Source organism: Mus musculus, chromosome 13 (assembly GCF_000001635.26).
Source record: "Mus musculus strain C57BL/6J chromosome 13, GRCm38.p6 C57BL/6J".
Taxonomy (NCBI): Eukaryota; Metazoa; Chordata; class Mammalia; order Rodentia; family Muridae; genus Mus; species Mus musculus.
This window is the reverse complement of record NC_000079.6, coordinates 83,343,427-83,359,991: the sequence shown is the minus strand read 5'-3', so window position 1 is coordinate 83,359,991 and position 16,565 is coordinate 83,343,427. Positions and strand designations below refer to the sequence as shown.

The 16,565-nt window shown below is 37.6% G+C and overlaps 1 long non-coding RNA gene across 3 annotated transcripts in view; it reads left to right on the top strand.

The window, feature by feature from the left end:
• Window positions 1-3,591: 3,591 nt before the first annotated feature.
• The window catches only part of Gm33217, a 41,868-nt gene continuing 28,894 nt past the window's right edge, over window positions 3,592-16,565 (top strand). Inside the window, exons 1-5 of one of the 3 annotated variants that reach the window (XR_382691.3) lie at window positions 3,592-6,401; window positions 6,852-7,007; window positions 7,230-7,291; window positions 11,100-11,146; window positions 12,646-12,809. This is a non-coding gene — a long non-coding RNA (predicted gene, 33217). Of the gene's footprint in view, window positions 7,008-7,229; window positions 7,292-9,420; window positions 10,659-11,099; window positions 11,147-12,645; window positions 12,810-16,565 lie in introns of those variants that run through there. The other 2 variants (XR_873704.2, XR_382692.2) reach the window with 2 other exon arrangements.

Genomic DNA, 16,565 nt, shown 5'->3' with positions numbered 1-16,565 from the left:
TGAGACTGTACAGGTTATGTTTATGTATTTAGCACTGTATACATGCACAAACATGTAATAACCACTAATAAAACAAGAGTCTATGGCTCTGAAAGAGAACAAAGAAAGGTATATAGAGGGGTTTAAAGGAAAGAAAGGGAAGAGTTAAATAATGTAATTATATTATAATCTCAAAAACAATTTAAGAGCTGTATCTAGTTTTAACATGTCTTTACTTCTGATAGAATAGCAAGGTTGATACTTCATGTATTTTACAACCTTGTCATGAGGAAATCAACACTAGAACTAAAGGGAGATCATGACAGAGGTAAGACTAGATCATTCACTCAATCATGGTAAACCCTGTTCTCCTGGGTGGGTTTGGTGTGTGTGTGTGTCTGTGTGTATCTGTGTGTGTCTCTGTATATATGTGTCTGTGTGTGTCTCTGTGTGCATGTGTCTCTGTGTTTGTCTATGTGTGTGTGTGTGTGTGTGTGTATACGAATCTGTGTGGTATACAGATTTGTGGGGAAAGTGTGTTTATATGTGTGGACAAATGGGTGTCACTGGGCATTTTCCTGGATCAGTTCTCATTTGATATCTGGAGAAAGAGTCATTGAACCAAGAGCTAAAAGCTATACAGATTTCTGTAGGGTTCCTCTGTCTCTTCCTCCTGTACACTGGGCTTTAGGTAGATTCAATGCACTCTCTGCTACAGGGAATGAATGAGATAACTTCTCATTGCTAAAGTAAGAGATAGTCGTTGTAGTAGCTCTTCAAGAGTCAAAACACCTTAAATTGGTTCGAAGGCTTTTCAGAAGTACATTGATTTGTTTGTAAAACCCTTTAAAGCTATTCCTCCTCTCATGTTTGCTTTGTGAATGTACTATTTCTGGCAGAGGCTTCCAGAGTAGTTTTCTTGACTCTTTTTTTTAAGGAGCCTATCCTGTGATCTGCTGCCAAATTAATCTTTGAAAAAGCATCTCGGTTATCATGTCATTACTTACTAAAATTGACCTCCTTGACATCTATTGTTTATATTCCCTGGGTGGTGGATAGAAGACTTCTATGCCACCTCTTCCTCTGTCCTTATTGCAGATATTAATAATCAATCACATTTTCCCCTAGAAGCCAAGCATCCCAAGATGCTCTGATTATCACAATTAATAAATACTTTTCACTGGGCAAAGATAGCTTTCTAGAGGAAATTTTTCTTCTCACAGTTAGATCATGGGAGAAATTCAAAGCCTGCAGCCAGTGAGCATATCATAGACTGGCCCTGATGTGTTCTTTGTGGCCTTTTCAGTACTAAACCTTCTTGCTCTGGTTTAGCATGACTCTAAATGTATGCCCCAGATAATCTTTTTATTATTCGGGCTCTTGGCCACAGTTCTAAATGTTTTCTTTATGATGTATTTATCCTGTTGACACATTGTGCTTGGCCTTCTTTGTTGTGTCAGGGTCTAGATGTGCTTCTACTGGTCCACTGATACCTTCCTGTGACATGCCAGGCAGAACTTTTTTTTCAATAGTGACAAAGTTATTTTTGTCAGCCATTTCTTCATACAGTTTTGTCAGCAAGCTGTTGTGTAGTTGTTACTTTGTTTTTCAGTGGGTGTTTTCAGGTAGATTTCAGAAAGCAGGGATTTTATTTTTACTTACATTTTATAGTGTTTATTAACTAACCACTGTATTGGAATGCAGACAGTTTTAGTTTATTTCACAAATGGACACAAGTGAGTAGAGGCACACACACACACACACACACACACACACACACACACACACACACACAAGTGTTTCTCAGAGTTTAGCATAAATGTACTTTCCTTTATTATTTTTTGTGACAGGGTCTCATTACATAGCTCTGGCTGCTGTGGCTGGCCTGGAACTCACAGAGAACTACTTGCATCTCCCTCCCAAATTTGGAGACTAAAGTTGTACACTACCTCACTCAGCAATATTCGTAAAATTTGAAATAATAAAGAAGTGTGGTGATCCTTAAACTTCAGCTGGGACTGAAGAGGAACTTTCAATTAGAATCATAAAGTAACTACTAGTAGTCTATTAAAGGAACAAAGCAACAAAATGACTCTCAGTGACACATTGCTGTAGCCATAGTTCAAGGCATTCTGTCATCAGGGATGTTTCTTTTTGCCATAGATGGCAGTTAACATATAGACCAAAGCTGGCCAGTGTGCAAACCATGTGTAGTTAGTTAGAAATCTGGGCACCCTCAGCCTGAAAGTGAATGTGTATTGCATTCTTCCTTTAAGACTCAAGGATCTATACAGAAGGGGAGCAGGAAGAACTTTAAGAGCCAGAGGTGGTAGATGGCTCTAAGGAAGCATTGTTTCCTAGACAGAACAGGGCTGATGTATGCACATAGGAACTCACCGAGACTGTGATGACATACACAAAACAAGTTCAACCCACATAAAATTCCAGCACTGAGAAGAGAAAGTAGACACAAAATACCATCCCCACTGAAGAAACTCTTTGCAATTGATACTAGCTAGGAGATTCTTTTTTAAATCTAGATACATTAAATAATCTAAGGATTTATGTATTAGACTTCATTTACTCTTCACAAGTGACCTGTAATGTTGAAACTCACATATGGGAAAAATAGAGGCATAAAGTGCTTACAAAATGTGCCTCCGGTGGTACATACAGAGTTGACTTGTGATTTCTATCTTCTGCCAGCTGCAGGGCTTCATACTTTTTCTTTTAAGTGCAACAGACATACTCTTTTCATGTGAGTCTCCTCATTTTCATTTCTTTTCCATCCTGGCCATTTCAAAGGTTGATTTGTTGATAGATTTTTATTGAGTTATTTGAAAACTTGAGGGAAAGTGATACATGTCTCCATGAGGATATAGAATAAATGTGATGGGCCTATCATAAGTGAGCAAAGGGTGCTCAAAGCTATGGAAGGAGAACAATACGGGGTGGACAAGAAAAGTTAGATCACAGCATAGAGAGTTAGAAAGACCTTAATACCTTTGCGGTAGATACTGACAGAGAAGAATGGAGGAAGTAGCGTAGTGAAGGTTTAAATGAATATATGCCAAATGCAAAATATTGGAAGAAAATGAATAACAGAATGGATTTCTCAGTCACCTTAGCTGAGAACAGCTTATACTCCTTGTCACACCAATAAAATTATGGTTCCCTAAACTATTAATATACTTGCTCAATGTCAATGTTTAGAAAGCAAAAGTTGGAAAAAAACTTTCAACTGTAAATACCCAGTTTGGTAAGAGAGTTCCAGTTTTAGATGTTAGACTTTATTTCTGAGGTAAATAAGCCTATATATCATTGCCAAAGGTGTGAGTTTGGGGTTCAGCTTCCATGGCTTGTATTATACGAGGCCACAAGAGTACTCCTATGTAAGACTGGACTTGGAAGCAGATTTTCCTAGGGAGGAGTTGGGAGTAATGTCTCCTGTTCTCCTGGCAGGTAGTTTTAATTGGGTCTCAGAAGAATTTCCTAGAAGTCAATGGCTGCTCCAGATCCCAGAAGGGAGGGCAGCCTGTGAAAGTAGAGGTAGAACTCTTATTCCCAGGACTCTTCTGACTTCTTTCAGATACTAAGGATGGAACAGGGTTTTTTTGTTTTTGTTTTTTTGTGTTTTTTTTGTTTTTGTTTTTGTTTTTGTTTTGTTTTTTTTTTGTAGCAAATACCCAGTATCAGCAAGCTAAAACAGGGATTAAACGAAAAGAAAACAACAACAACAATGACGACGACAACAACAACAACCAACAAATAACAATGACAACAAACCTAAAAGCTAATATTAGCCCATTCAAAATCCAAGTTTTTATTTTTTTGCTAAGGAAGGGGTAGAGTTGACTACTGTTTGTAACATTTTATAATTAATGGGCTGTGATTAGTGAATAGATGAAACTCATTGTGTAGTAACACTAAAATGTAGTTTGGTAGTTTGGAAGTTGTTTGGACTTACAGAGGGTCACAGTGTGTCCTTGGGAATGGTTTTCTCCTTGCACTTAACGTAATTATGATGGACTTTTCCACTGAAGCACTTTGTAGACAGACAGGAGTGGGTCTAAGTCCTAAGAGTTAGCTATTCCATGTGGCATACAGGTGCATGTTGCCAAAATATATTGAGTGGTGAAGACTATAGTTATTATAGCTTAAAAGCTTTTTCAGATATTGATCTAAACCATGGACTGTCCCTCCTTATACAGACAGAAGACTTTTGGAGACTATAAGGAATTGTACCAAGAGAAGGAAGGTTAACATTGAGACTCTTTGTTGTTGTTGTTGTTCATTTTTTCTTTTTTTCTTAATATGGATTTTTTTTTCTCCTGACCAGAAATGAGTTGATAGGAATGTTGCAAAGTCTTAGTATGGACAAGGACTGGCTGGGGACGTTTGTACATAAAGGTCCTGCCTCCTACGTCTTCTCTGTGCAGGAGGTGGGCAGATGGCAGGCCAGCTTGGGGGGATAATTGGAGAACAGAATGAGAGGACAGAGCGTGTGTATAATGCTAAGCTGAGATAACACATGCAGAAATCTCCAGCTCAGTGTCTGGCACAAAATAAGGACTAAAATGTTCATTTGGAGTTTCTATTGTTGCCGTCATATATATTCATTTTAGTTCAGTGTTCAGATTTGTTTGATTGCTGTACCAAAAATCTTGACTTAACCTTCTAACTAGTAGTTTATGGATCTGGGCAATGGTGCACACATAGATATTGGAAGCAACATTGACCCTGACATATCTCCCTTGATTTCAGAAGAGTGCTAGACATGTGTCTTTGCAAACTCTTTTCCAGTTCTCTGAGGTATAAATCTGGGTTGCCTTGAGGCTGATCCCCATATCTTTCAGCAGCACCAAGTTAGCAGTTGGTCTTCAAAGGAGAAAATAAGAGAATGTATTCCCTTCACAGAATCTTTCCCGATGGAGTGAGCCACAGGTATATTCTAGATTAAATCTGTGGCAAGAGACTGCTTTCTCCAAAGCTACAACACTAGTTAATAGCAGACAAGGAATTAAAAGTCAGCTCTTTTGACTTCTGAGTGAACATTTGCTTCCACCAACATAGGATACATATTTATCTCTTGTCCAAGACTTCTAGGTAGCTTTCTCCAGCCAGGTACATTGTAAGGTGGTCAAAACATATGCTGTCCTAAAAGAGGACTCTTCCTTTGCAGGGCAGTTGTGAGAAGTCATTATGGCTGAATTCATTTTTATTATAATTTCCCTAGACCTGCTTACTGGCTATCAGAGCGCTTGCCCAGAGGACTAGCGAGCTGTGTGTGATTAAGGTCTCTATGTCTGGTATCTTCTAGGACAGAAAAACATGGTGAGCCTTAGATGTAGCTTTTCTTATACTGCAAATTAGACCAGGGTGGATATCGTGTATGCTTGGGGAGGCCAAGAAGCTGGGATAGACAGGGCAGTTAAACATCCTTAGAGTTTGGGAAGATTACGTGTGGAAATGTTCTATCTTTACTTCTCTTCAGTCTGTTTTAGCTTCTGAAAACTCCAAATTCCAGCCACAAAAGGCAGAAGCCTGCTCTATGCCGTGAATGTTTTCAAGTCTGTGGAGGAAAGGGAATGTGATGATTTTTTCTTCATTAATTTTGAGAAAGGATTGGAAGGTTTTTACTGGTAGGAAATGAAGATTACATAAATCGAGAGGTAAAACAGTCAACTAAGATAATTGACTAAAAATAATTTCAGGTTTTTAATCACTGAAAAGATGATTAGTTCTTGGGAAGAATAAAGCAGCTGAGATTGTGGGTAGCTACCTCACTGTAGCTTTTCAAGACCACAGTGTCTAGTCACTGGATTCTTCCAGTAGAGTTAATTAGCCCAAACTCTAGCTGCTTGTTGCTTTAGCTGTCTTCAACTTGAGTTTTATTATTTATTTATTTTTTTGTAAATACATTTAAAAGCTAATTATGATACACCTGGGGCTCAGGGATAATCCCTATGCCGAATCCCCTCCAGAGAATTATTTTTCTCACACACCAGAATTTTTTTTAAAAAGAAATAATGTCAGAGGAAATATTATTGTATAGATTCGGGGGTTGGGATATGTAACCCATTTCAACTCAGGAGACAAGAAGGTGTAAGAAGCTCTGGCTGGAATTGAATGCTCTCTGCTTCTGCTGAGAAGGTGCGGGTGGGGGGCTTGCTTCCAGATGTTTTTCAGTGCCCTCTGCCCTATGCTCAGCAGCAGCTCTCACACAGTATATAATGGAGCTGGCTGGTAATCTGGAGATGACTTGTTTGTGCTTACAGATCTGTAAAGGAAACTCAGCAGCTGCAAATGTTGCTTCTAACTGTCTGAGAAACTGGGATAATGCTACTGGGTGGTTCCTTGTTCTGCTGAAAGCTATTCTAAGTTTAATGATCTTTTCTCTTGTACAAACGTGGTATGCCCAGGTAAGTATGAACACTCACACAGATCTGTCTGCTCTCTAGAAGAAGCCAAAGCTGATTTTATTTGCCTAGTTAGGGCAGAATCTTACCTGCTGCAAAATTAATGCTTTGTAGCAGAGTCAAGGGATGAGAAAATTTAGAAGATAGACTTTGTATTTGCCCCATCATCAGGAAACCAATAAACAAGCCTCAGGGCCCAATACCCAGAAAAATACACAGTGAGAAATGATAATGGATCTGTAAAGCTCACTGCCCATGAGATGCCACATGGTTTCCCACATCACTCTAATATAGCAAGGAAGGAAAAGCCCAAAGCAGTGCAGGGCAGTTCTGTACTGTTGAAAGTACTGCCTTACAGAAGCACAGTCTACTTGTATACAGTTGATTTTCCCCAAGGGGGAGTTTTGCAAAACCAGAGTGTATTTATCAGCTCTATCTTTTTCTTCCCTGCAGGACTCACCCCATAAGAGGGTATGTGGTTGAACTCAGGCTAGGAGAATGCTTGGCCATGGGAGGACCACCCGGGATGTTTAGCCTGTGACCACTGCAGAGTCACCGCAAGAGCAATAGGAGCAGGAGGGAGAATGGGATAGGCTTTGAAGTTCAGGGGTAAGAAGACCAAAGCTATTTTGGGTTTGACCTGAGGTAGCTTATACTTAGTACAACCTCTGCCCCAGTATGCGGATACTGGGAACATCAGACTACCTTGACTAAATTAAAAAAAAAAAAGAAAAAAAATATAAATCAAAGAAAGGCTTATAGCATGGGTGTGCAATCATACTTGGTCTTTTTTTTTTTTTTTCTTGCTGTTCTTTGATGTGGTGATGGCAGACTTTGAGGGTTGGTCGCTGGCTCCATGCTTGGGAACACTGGGCATCTTATAGCACCTGAAGGTGAGTAGGAAATCCTGGCTACTCTTCCCGTTTGCAGGGATAAGAAGTTTCCTCAGGTTCCCAAGTGTCAATCCTAACTTGTCCAGCCTGAAAGGCCAGCCATGTACCCTGTGGTTCTGTATCACACTGAAGATTGCCAACTAAATCTACAGCCTCTGCTTACTATTTTTGTGATCTTGGAAATTTTGGCAAATGGATGTGATGCCCAAGGAAACAGTGCATATTATGCACAGAGGTTTAAGCACAGTGATTGTTTCCTAGGAACACTCAGTAAACATGGACACTTATCCCTTGTGAGATATATCTCACATGTCTTTCACAATTACATGATGTTTAAGGTTCATTGCCAATTACCACAGGTTTCTAGTCATCTAGGCAACATACCACTGGGTACAGTTGTTTTCAGAATGCTCTCTTTAACTGAGGATGGAAATCCACTGCTGAAATGACCAAGGGGCTGCGTGTCCAGGCAAAATAGAAGAAGAGAAAGAGTCTAATGAGCAGCTGCCTTCAACTCGCTCTGCTTCCTGACTGTAAACACACTCTGACCAGCCGCTTGGACTTCCCTTGCAATGCTTTGTCTGCCATAGTGGACTGTGTCCTATCAGACCTCAAGCCAAAGTTAATCCTTCCTCTCTTAGTATGTACTTTGTAAGGTCTTTGCTAATGACTGAATAAAGCAACTAGTACAGTAATTTTTTATTCTATTTAGCCCTTCTTGAGAGTAACATTTAGTGTGTGGAAGTCACTGAAAGTCCAGCCAAGCTCAAGTGTAACCAAAGTGATCTGGTTTGGCTCTGTTTTCTAAACTCTGAGCCAGACCATCAAAAAGGATTGAACACATATTGGGAGGAAAAAAAAATTAAGTAATGAGGTGGGTGTGGCTGAAACCAAGAAAAATCAATGCCACAATATTATTATTGGTTTGGCTCTCCCTCATTTATAAACGTTAAGTTAGCTTTAGTAGCTCAGTTCAGCCCCATTGCCAGACTCTTCATTTTTCTTCCAAGTCTCTGGAATATCAGGAAACCTTGTACACATATTTTGTCACACCATGGATGCCGCCATGGATGACTCAGACTCATTTGATGTCTTTGCCATGTACTTCTGCTGCAAGTCTAGGTCTTTGATCTAACAAATACTGATTTTTTTTTTCAAATCAAATGCTCTGTGAGAATGAATTAAATAAGAAATAATGAAATGGCCTGGTCATACAGTGTCATAAGATTTTCCCTGCATTTTCTTCTTTTCTGAGCATTTCTTGGAATTGGTGTTAGCTCTTAGTAGGTGCTTCTGGGTTCTTTTGAGAAATCAGAATACATCAAAGAAACTAATGGGCTCCACAGATAAGAAGCATTGGGCCTATGTTATCCTGGACTTGAACTTCTTCTAGGTACATGGAAATCTTCTTTAGGTCAAGAGCTAAAGGGATAGTTATGGAAAAGTGAAAAAGCAATGACCCCTACCTTGTAGAAAAGTGAGATCACTCTAACTGAAGTAATTAAAGAGAGAGGAGAGGAGAGGGGAGAAGAGAATGAGAACAGTCTCCCACTGAGAACCTGGAAAAGGTTGTGTGTGTGTGTGTGTGTGTGTGTGTGTGTGTGTGTGTGTGTGTGTGTGAGAGAGAGAGACAGAGAGACAGAGACAGAGACAGAGACAGAGACACAGAGATCCTATCACCAGCAGCTCATGTTCATTCTGCTCAATGCCATATTTGGTACTTGGTATTTTCTGAGCTGTAATCATGGATAAGGAAAACCCTTTTCACCGATGACAATAACAATATTATCCATCCCCACTGGTCTTCAAATTATGAACAAATTGATACATTAAAATTTGATCTTATATTTCAGTCCTCCCTATTTACTGTTCACAGCATGTTTTAAAATAAGGGAATGAACCTTGCTATCTTACCAAACTTTTTTTCTATAAAATTCACAGCTTAACATAAGTTTTTGATAAGATTTTGATTATTTACAGATAATATTCTACATATTAAGTAATTTTTTAGTAGCCTAAACTATTTATTTTGTTTCTAATTCAAAAACTGCTAGCACCAAATTCTCTCATTGCCAGAGTAAGGATGCCATGCTGCTCCCTGGTCATAACTACCAAAGGAGGATCACTCATACAATTGCCAAGACTCCAGTGAGTCTTCTGACAAAGGACTTACACGATGCTCAGTTAAAGTGGTTGCAATGAAATTATTGTCAGGATCATGTCACTTGCCAGCAAACATCCTTGAGAACTGCTGCATTGCCAGACAGGTTTCTTCTTAATATTATCTAGGTCATACTTTCCTGTGGGGCTGTATGTGGGACAGAAGGTAGATTCCATGTGTCAAGATGAGGCTATTTTCCTTTCATGAATGAAATTACTGCTACATGAAAACAGGGCAGAAAAACCAGGGCTTTTCCAAAGCCTTTAAACATTGTCCCAGCCCCGTGTTCCCATGAATTCCTGTGGGAGAGTTACCTTCCTAGAATGTGTATCTCAACTGCCAGCTAGTCACGAGTGCAAAGTCAAAGATTTCGGGTGCTTCATGAAGTTGTATATTTTAAGAAGGTTTCCCAAAGGAACTAAGCCTGGTAAAATGTTGCCCAGATCTGGTATGTGTTTAAAGTTTCCAGAATTTATTTTTCAATGACTATTTTCATTAAATCTAATCATCTCCTTCTGCACATACAAAATCATTTTAGTAGAAATTCTAACTACCACTATTAATTCAATGTATACTTAATGTTCCTCAAAATCTGGAAGGAACTCAAAGTTGCTGGTCATCTCCTTGAATAGATGGTAAAACTTCATATTGAAGTTCCCTGCATGTGAGACTGACAAACTCAAAGGTCTGTGATTCCAATTTCAATGAAGTATCCATGATAAATATAGGCTTATTGACTGAGAAAAGACTAAAGGCAGGAAGAATTACATATAATAATTATAGAAGATGGCTACAGTATAAAGAATAACTGACTAACTCAGCAGCCTCAGTCAACCATATCAACATTGATGTGTAAAGAATAAACATAGTTCTGGCAGAAATTGGGCTTGGCAATTTAAGCCTTGTATACTAAGATGTTAACCACCTCTTTTGCAGGACCAAGTGATTCTCATTATTTTCATGGCAAACGCCACTATATTTTGGTTTTGTTTTTTAATTTATAAGGATAAGAAAACCATAATTATCAGAAAGAATTGGCTACCTCAGAGAATTTCTTTTGCTAGCAAAGAATATTATCCCTGTCTTTCCCTAACTTTGATAAAGTTTATCACTATTTGTATTACATGTATTATATTTTTGTGTATAGATGTCATGTAATGATATGTTTAATTTTCCAGAGTAACAGTAAAATATGGATTCCTAATGGTAAGTCTTCGCAAAAGCAAATGATGGGCATAGATAACCATAGGTTACTGCACCTAAAATTTACTAAAATATGAGCATCCTTTTCACAATGCTACAAGTAGACTTATTTTACATTCATTGGAGCTTATGCAGTAGATGGCTGTTGGTGCTTATAACATGATCTATCTATCTATCTATCTATCTATCTATCTATCTATCTATCTATCATTTATCTATCTGACTGTAGTGTCTAGGCTGTTTCAATAACCACATTATTACAGGAAATTAAGCTTCTTTAAAGAAATGAACCAATTTCTATCTGAAATTAGAATTCTGAGCTATTATCTCTGAGCTATTATCACAACTTTAGGAAATAATGCTGAGGGAAGAAAGTCCATATATACTTAACTGTTTCCAGGAAAACAGACAGCAATATTAAAAGACAACTTCTTCACTTTGCAGGTGCTTGTAACTTAAGCCAGCCCTGTTGTACCCAAGTCTTAGTACAGGTAAGGTATGGAGTGGGTGTTTGAATTAATTATGTAACAGTAGATTAGATAGCCTTAATTGAAATGTATTGAGAGCCAGTCAGTAGTGTTTCTAGAGGTAAAGGATCTTGTTCATATAAGAGAGTTCTTACAGTGTCCAGGAATCAGTTCATTACAAATAGGAGGGATGTGCTACACACAGGTACTATCTGTATGACTGGCTTTGCCTACATGTATGTAAGAAAATAGAATAAATCTAAGATGTATGTAAAAAAATAGAATAAATCTAAGACAGTTTTATATTGAGTCATACCAAGAAAGTAAGGAATTTATCATGTACGGGTTTTGAGAACTCATTCAGGTAGTATTGGGATGAAAATAAATTTATTATATAATATTTCAAATGGAAAGATGATAAAACAGATTATGAGAGTATGAGTACAGTCAATATGCTCCCCTTCAGTTGTAAAATTTGTATGCAAATATAATCAGATATTGATTCTTGATTTACTCAAATGCTCAAAATAGCTAACTAAAAGGTTCTTGATATTTTATGGATAGATTTGAATTAGTAAAACTCAGTTTTGAAACCTCCTGTTCCATGCCATGGAACATACCATTACATTTAAATTTCTACTGCTTCCAAGCACAAAATAAATCACATTTTATATTTTAAGGAATTGTTTTAATCTTTTATAACAGTATGCATCTTTCAGGATCTGAAGAATAAATAGAAGAAAAAGATTTACATTTTGAATGTCAGATGTGAATATTTTCAATCTTTTATATATTTTTCTTTCTCAACCAATTATACTTATAGACAAACTGAAAAACTGTACTTGTAATGTTCCTATTGAAATTGTTCACAATGTTTTTCTATTTTATTGATTGACTTTGTTGTTTGGGAATTTTATACGTGCTATAATGTATTTTGGTTACTAGCTCCCCTGTAAGTCCTTATCGCTCACTCCTATCAACACCGCATCATTGTTACCAGCCCTCTTCTCAGAAGCATGGCTTTGGTTTTGTTTTGTGACCAATTCATTCATCTTAACCAAGGTTACCAGTTTGACCATGGAATGCAAAATAATTGTGTCAATTAGAAAAATAGTTAGGAAATTTCTGTGCTCTAAAATTTCTTAACTTAGATTTGAAAAGGTAAAATCGTTGTGTCCTTCTTCTTCATAAATAAAACATTGTCACTCTTTCACAAACACCTATACAAGGAAAAATGGCAAAGGAGAAATGCCTACAAGACACAGAAAGCAAAGAGAGATCAGTAGATGTATTACATGCCATCAGAATTCACATAAGAGCTTCTGCTTTTATTTTATTGTAGGTTTAGGTGTCCAACAATGCCAGGAAATTCTTGCCAGTGCAACCCAGTTTGCACTGCAAATACACTTTCTATCTGTTAGTGAGCTGATCACAAGAGTGATACCAGACACAGACAGTGATGTTGAATGGTGACACTTACCTTCTACAAGGTCTCAAGCTAATTACAAGACTAATCCTTTCAGAGACACCTCCCCCGCACCCCCAGCCCTGGACTTCAGAGGAATTCATCAAAACAAATCCTACCCATATGGGAATTCACAGCATATCAGAAGTGAAGGCAGTATTTGGTTAATGTTAAGAAGGTGTAACAGGAAGAACACAGACATGAAAGGATACTCAGTCAGCTGTAAGTACCTATCAATAATGGACTAGTCCTTTGCTTTCAAATATCTCCTAATTTACTTTGTATATTCAGTTTTAAAGAAAAGGATAAGAGTGGCTTTTAAAACAAGATGTAGTTTTATCTACTAATATTCAATACTTCATTCTGAATATGGAGTTATACATTAATTCTGGAATAGGTCATATATTAACTTATAAATTCAGAAACATGGTCCAAATTACTCATGACTCTTTATTATCAGAGTATGCACTAAAATATTTCTGTGCCTGAGTCACACTGATTGGGAAAAAAAGGCTTTATATGATAATTTCACATCTTTATCTTAAGTAATTTGCTTAATTAGTTGAGAATATTTAACCTACATGCAGACACATAATAAAAACTGTAAATAAGGCTGGAAGATAAAAAGTAAAGCATGTCCATTATTAATATTTAGATTTTCCTAGAGTTTCTGAATTTTTAACTTTAGGCAAATAGGCACTGATCCAATTGCTTGGCTTTAAATTGTATCTGGCAGGTTATTTTTATCTGTTTGGCCTTCAATGATCACATCCATATTTGTGCTTTCTGAAGTCTTCTTAAAAATGATTCACAGATACTCTGTACTCAAAGCTAATATCAGGCTTGCCTTTTTTAAACATTGCAAATTTTACCTCAAGTGCTACACCATAAATTTACAAGGAAAATTTTTTATTAAATTATAACTGAGAGGAGTTGAGTTTTTAACCTAGCAAACAAAAAATTCCTTCATGTAAGGCTATAAAACCCATATTATTTACCAAAGAGACCTTTCCTGTCTCCCAGGTAAACACTTACAGTGTGTAGACTTATGTAAATACATATTTAGGAGTGGCTAAATATGGCAAGGTATTTTTAAAGGCATATTTACAAAGCTGAATACATATACTGGCATTTGGATCTGTAGAAACTGTTCACACTGCCCTGCTGTCTATTCAAAATCCCAGCAGAACTGTGGTAGCATATGCTGGACACAGGGGTTGGATTTAAACATTAATTTCTAAACAAATTGCTAAGGACAGGTCCTTAATTGTTTCAAAAGTGTGAAAAATTTCAACCAAGGAAGATCAGGGTATTTCTTTTTTTCTTTTTCTTTCTTTCTTTCTTTTTTTTTTCTTTTTCTTGTTTCTTTTTCCTTTCCAGCATAACTAGAGGAAGACTGCTCAGAAATTCAGGACTCATGCATGAATGTCAAGCCGCTTTCTAAGCATCTTCTTTATAAAACAATTATCATTTCATTTCAGCTCAGAATGGCACATTACAAAATACTTAGGGAGTCTCCATGGTAAAGGGGGTCAAATGGGAAATTTTGCTTAGAGAGGAAAACATCACTAAGATATTAAAGTAGCTGCTAAGAATGTGTGGAGATGTACTGCAACAATGAGGTGAAACTGTCCTGAAGAGTCACAGGGTCTCTGTGTATCATCTTGTGAGAGGTTTTTGGTTTTTGTTTTGTTTGTTTTGTTTTGTTTTGTTTTGTGAAAGAGAAAAAAGAATGGGTTGAGGAAAGAGAGTGTTGGCTGTGTGATAGAGACCTATTTATGTTTCCTTCCCTTCCTCTTGTCCCTCAGAATGATATAGATCCAACCCTGGAAGGGACTTTCAGAAAGGGGATCTGAGAGTCTAAATTAACTGTATAGCTTTAGGTTTTTCAGAAGCCTTTGGCGAAGGAATCTAAAGGGTACTTTTATTTCCTTTCTCATGTTGTATGCTACTCTCAATATTCTCCAGTGGGATAATTTAAAAGTCTTTTTACAATAAGCCATATGGAGGTCAAAGGATATTTATTCAGTCAATGGTTTCTCCAGTAAAACATACCTTGAGCTGAATTTTTGACTTCACAAGATGTCATCATATGAATCAGGTTTTTTTCCAATGATGCAAACACCTCAACTTTTGCTTAAAAATTTTAGCTATAAAAACAAAAGTGTCGTACTAACTTAAAAATTCATTGTGACAGAGTTGTTACAACTCTGGACGGGAGGAATGTAAAACCTAAGTGCTGACGTAGTGCTCATTTAATACAGAGCACTCCACACACAGCACTATCAAGTGCTGAAAACCAAGCTTTCCCAGCAAAAGACAACCTTCAGTTTTGCCCCCCTAGGTCTGAGCAGGTATAGTGCCATTTTTATTGGTTTATTCCTCCCTTGACTTTATTCTGTGGGCTAAGTATCTCATTTCCATGTAAACTTCCAGCGGGAACACAAATCGCTGACACCACATCTACTGACAGCAATGCCACAACATAAATTACCCCGAGAAAATGACGCTTTGGCTGGGTAAGGGGCACCACAGAGGGAACTAAGCTAGATAAAAAGCCACTGTGCCGCTGCCCAGACTTCAGCCCTGTCCCGCTGACCACTGATAAAATTTATCACTGGGCCACATACGGGAAGGCAGCTGAAAGAGGAGTCGCCTGTGGTAAAATGTTTAACAGCAAAACAGCTAATAGAGCGTTGCTGCTTCATTGGAAAACAGTATCTGACACTTTGCTCTTCCAGCCCCAGTGAGGGAACGGCCTCCTGGACCTGGAGAACTGAATAGTAACGATGGGCATCCTGAGAGGTCTCCCATGCAGCTCCTCTGTCCAGTGTTCTTAACCACATAGAGACATGGCTACCCTAGCCCAGTAAAACTCAATTTGAATCTTCATCCTAGAACACAGGATTTACAGGGATACAATGCCCAAGGAGAATTGTGTAAAGAAGAGTCCTGTACATTTTCAGATTAATTATTTTTTGTCATGATTCAGGTCAGGTTTATTTGAAAATAAAAATACTTGAGTTGTACAAATGAAACCTCACTTGCCTGACAATTAAATTCTCTGTTCTTGGGTGAGGCTTGTTTATTCTTTCAATTTGAAATACGTTGGGGAAGTTTACCCTGGCTTTGCTTTAAGTCACTGTTTAGAATGATTTTCAGAGGATTTTGCTCTTTTTTATCATCTCTGCTACCTGTAACCCATACCTAAAACACCTATTGATAGGCATACAGGTTGTAATTGCACAGGCCACTCTCCACCAATAGGAACCCAAGTGATGTCTGTTTTTATGTGTGCACTGAGGACGCTACACACTTTGGACAGACTACCTTCAGCTGGTGTTAGAGAAAGTGTTTTACTAAAGGTGACTTCATGTTGAACATGAGAACAATGTTAGGAGATAGAAATTTTAATTTCCTAGTATCAATTTCGGTCTCTCAGAATTTCATTAAAACCTCTTATGTCCAAGCCCATTCTGTGTGACACCCTGATATTACCCAGTCTCAAGGGTACTTATGTACTTTGTCTTTTTTAAATCTATTACGCCAGTGCTTAATGTTTTCTACATGTAATCCGGTGTCATTTTGTTTACTAACTACACCTTGTTCAGGTCATAAAGAATGTTATTTAAATACTTTATCAGACTGAGGTAAATCAGAATACAACTGTCTATCCATTGTCTAGACTGTTCTATAAGTTAACTAGTGTGTAAGCTAACAAATCCTTTGAAACTTATCTTATTTTACAAAGATGATATTTCAGATTTGCATGTAGCTGGTTAACACCTTCATTGGAATACAATATTATGAATTGCATATAAAGATGACAGTTATTTTTCAAACTTATGGAAAGCACAAAAAAGTCTTTCATTTTGACCTTCACTGACAGAATGGAATCATATGGAAATGATGTGGAGTTGTGGAATACATGTTTTCTTTCATGATTAACAAAGGGATGTTCAAAAGTCAGTTACACTC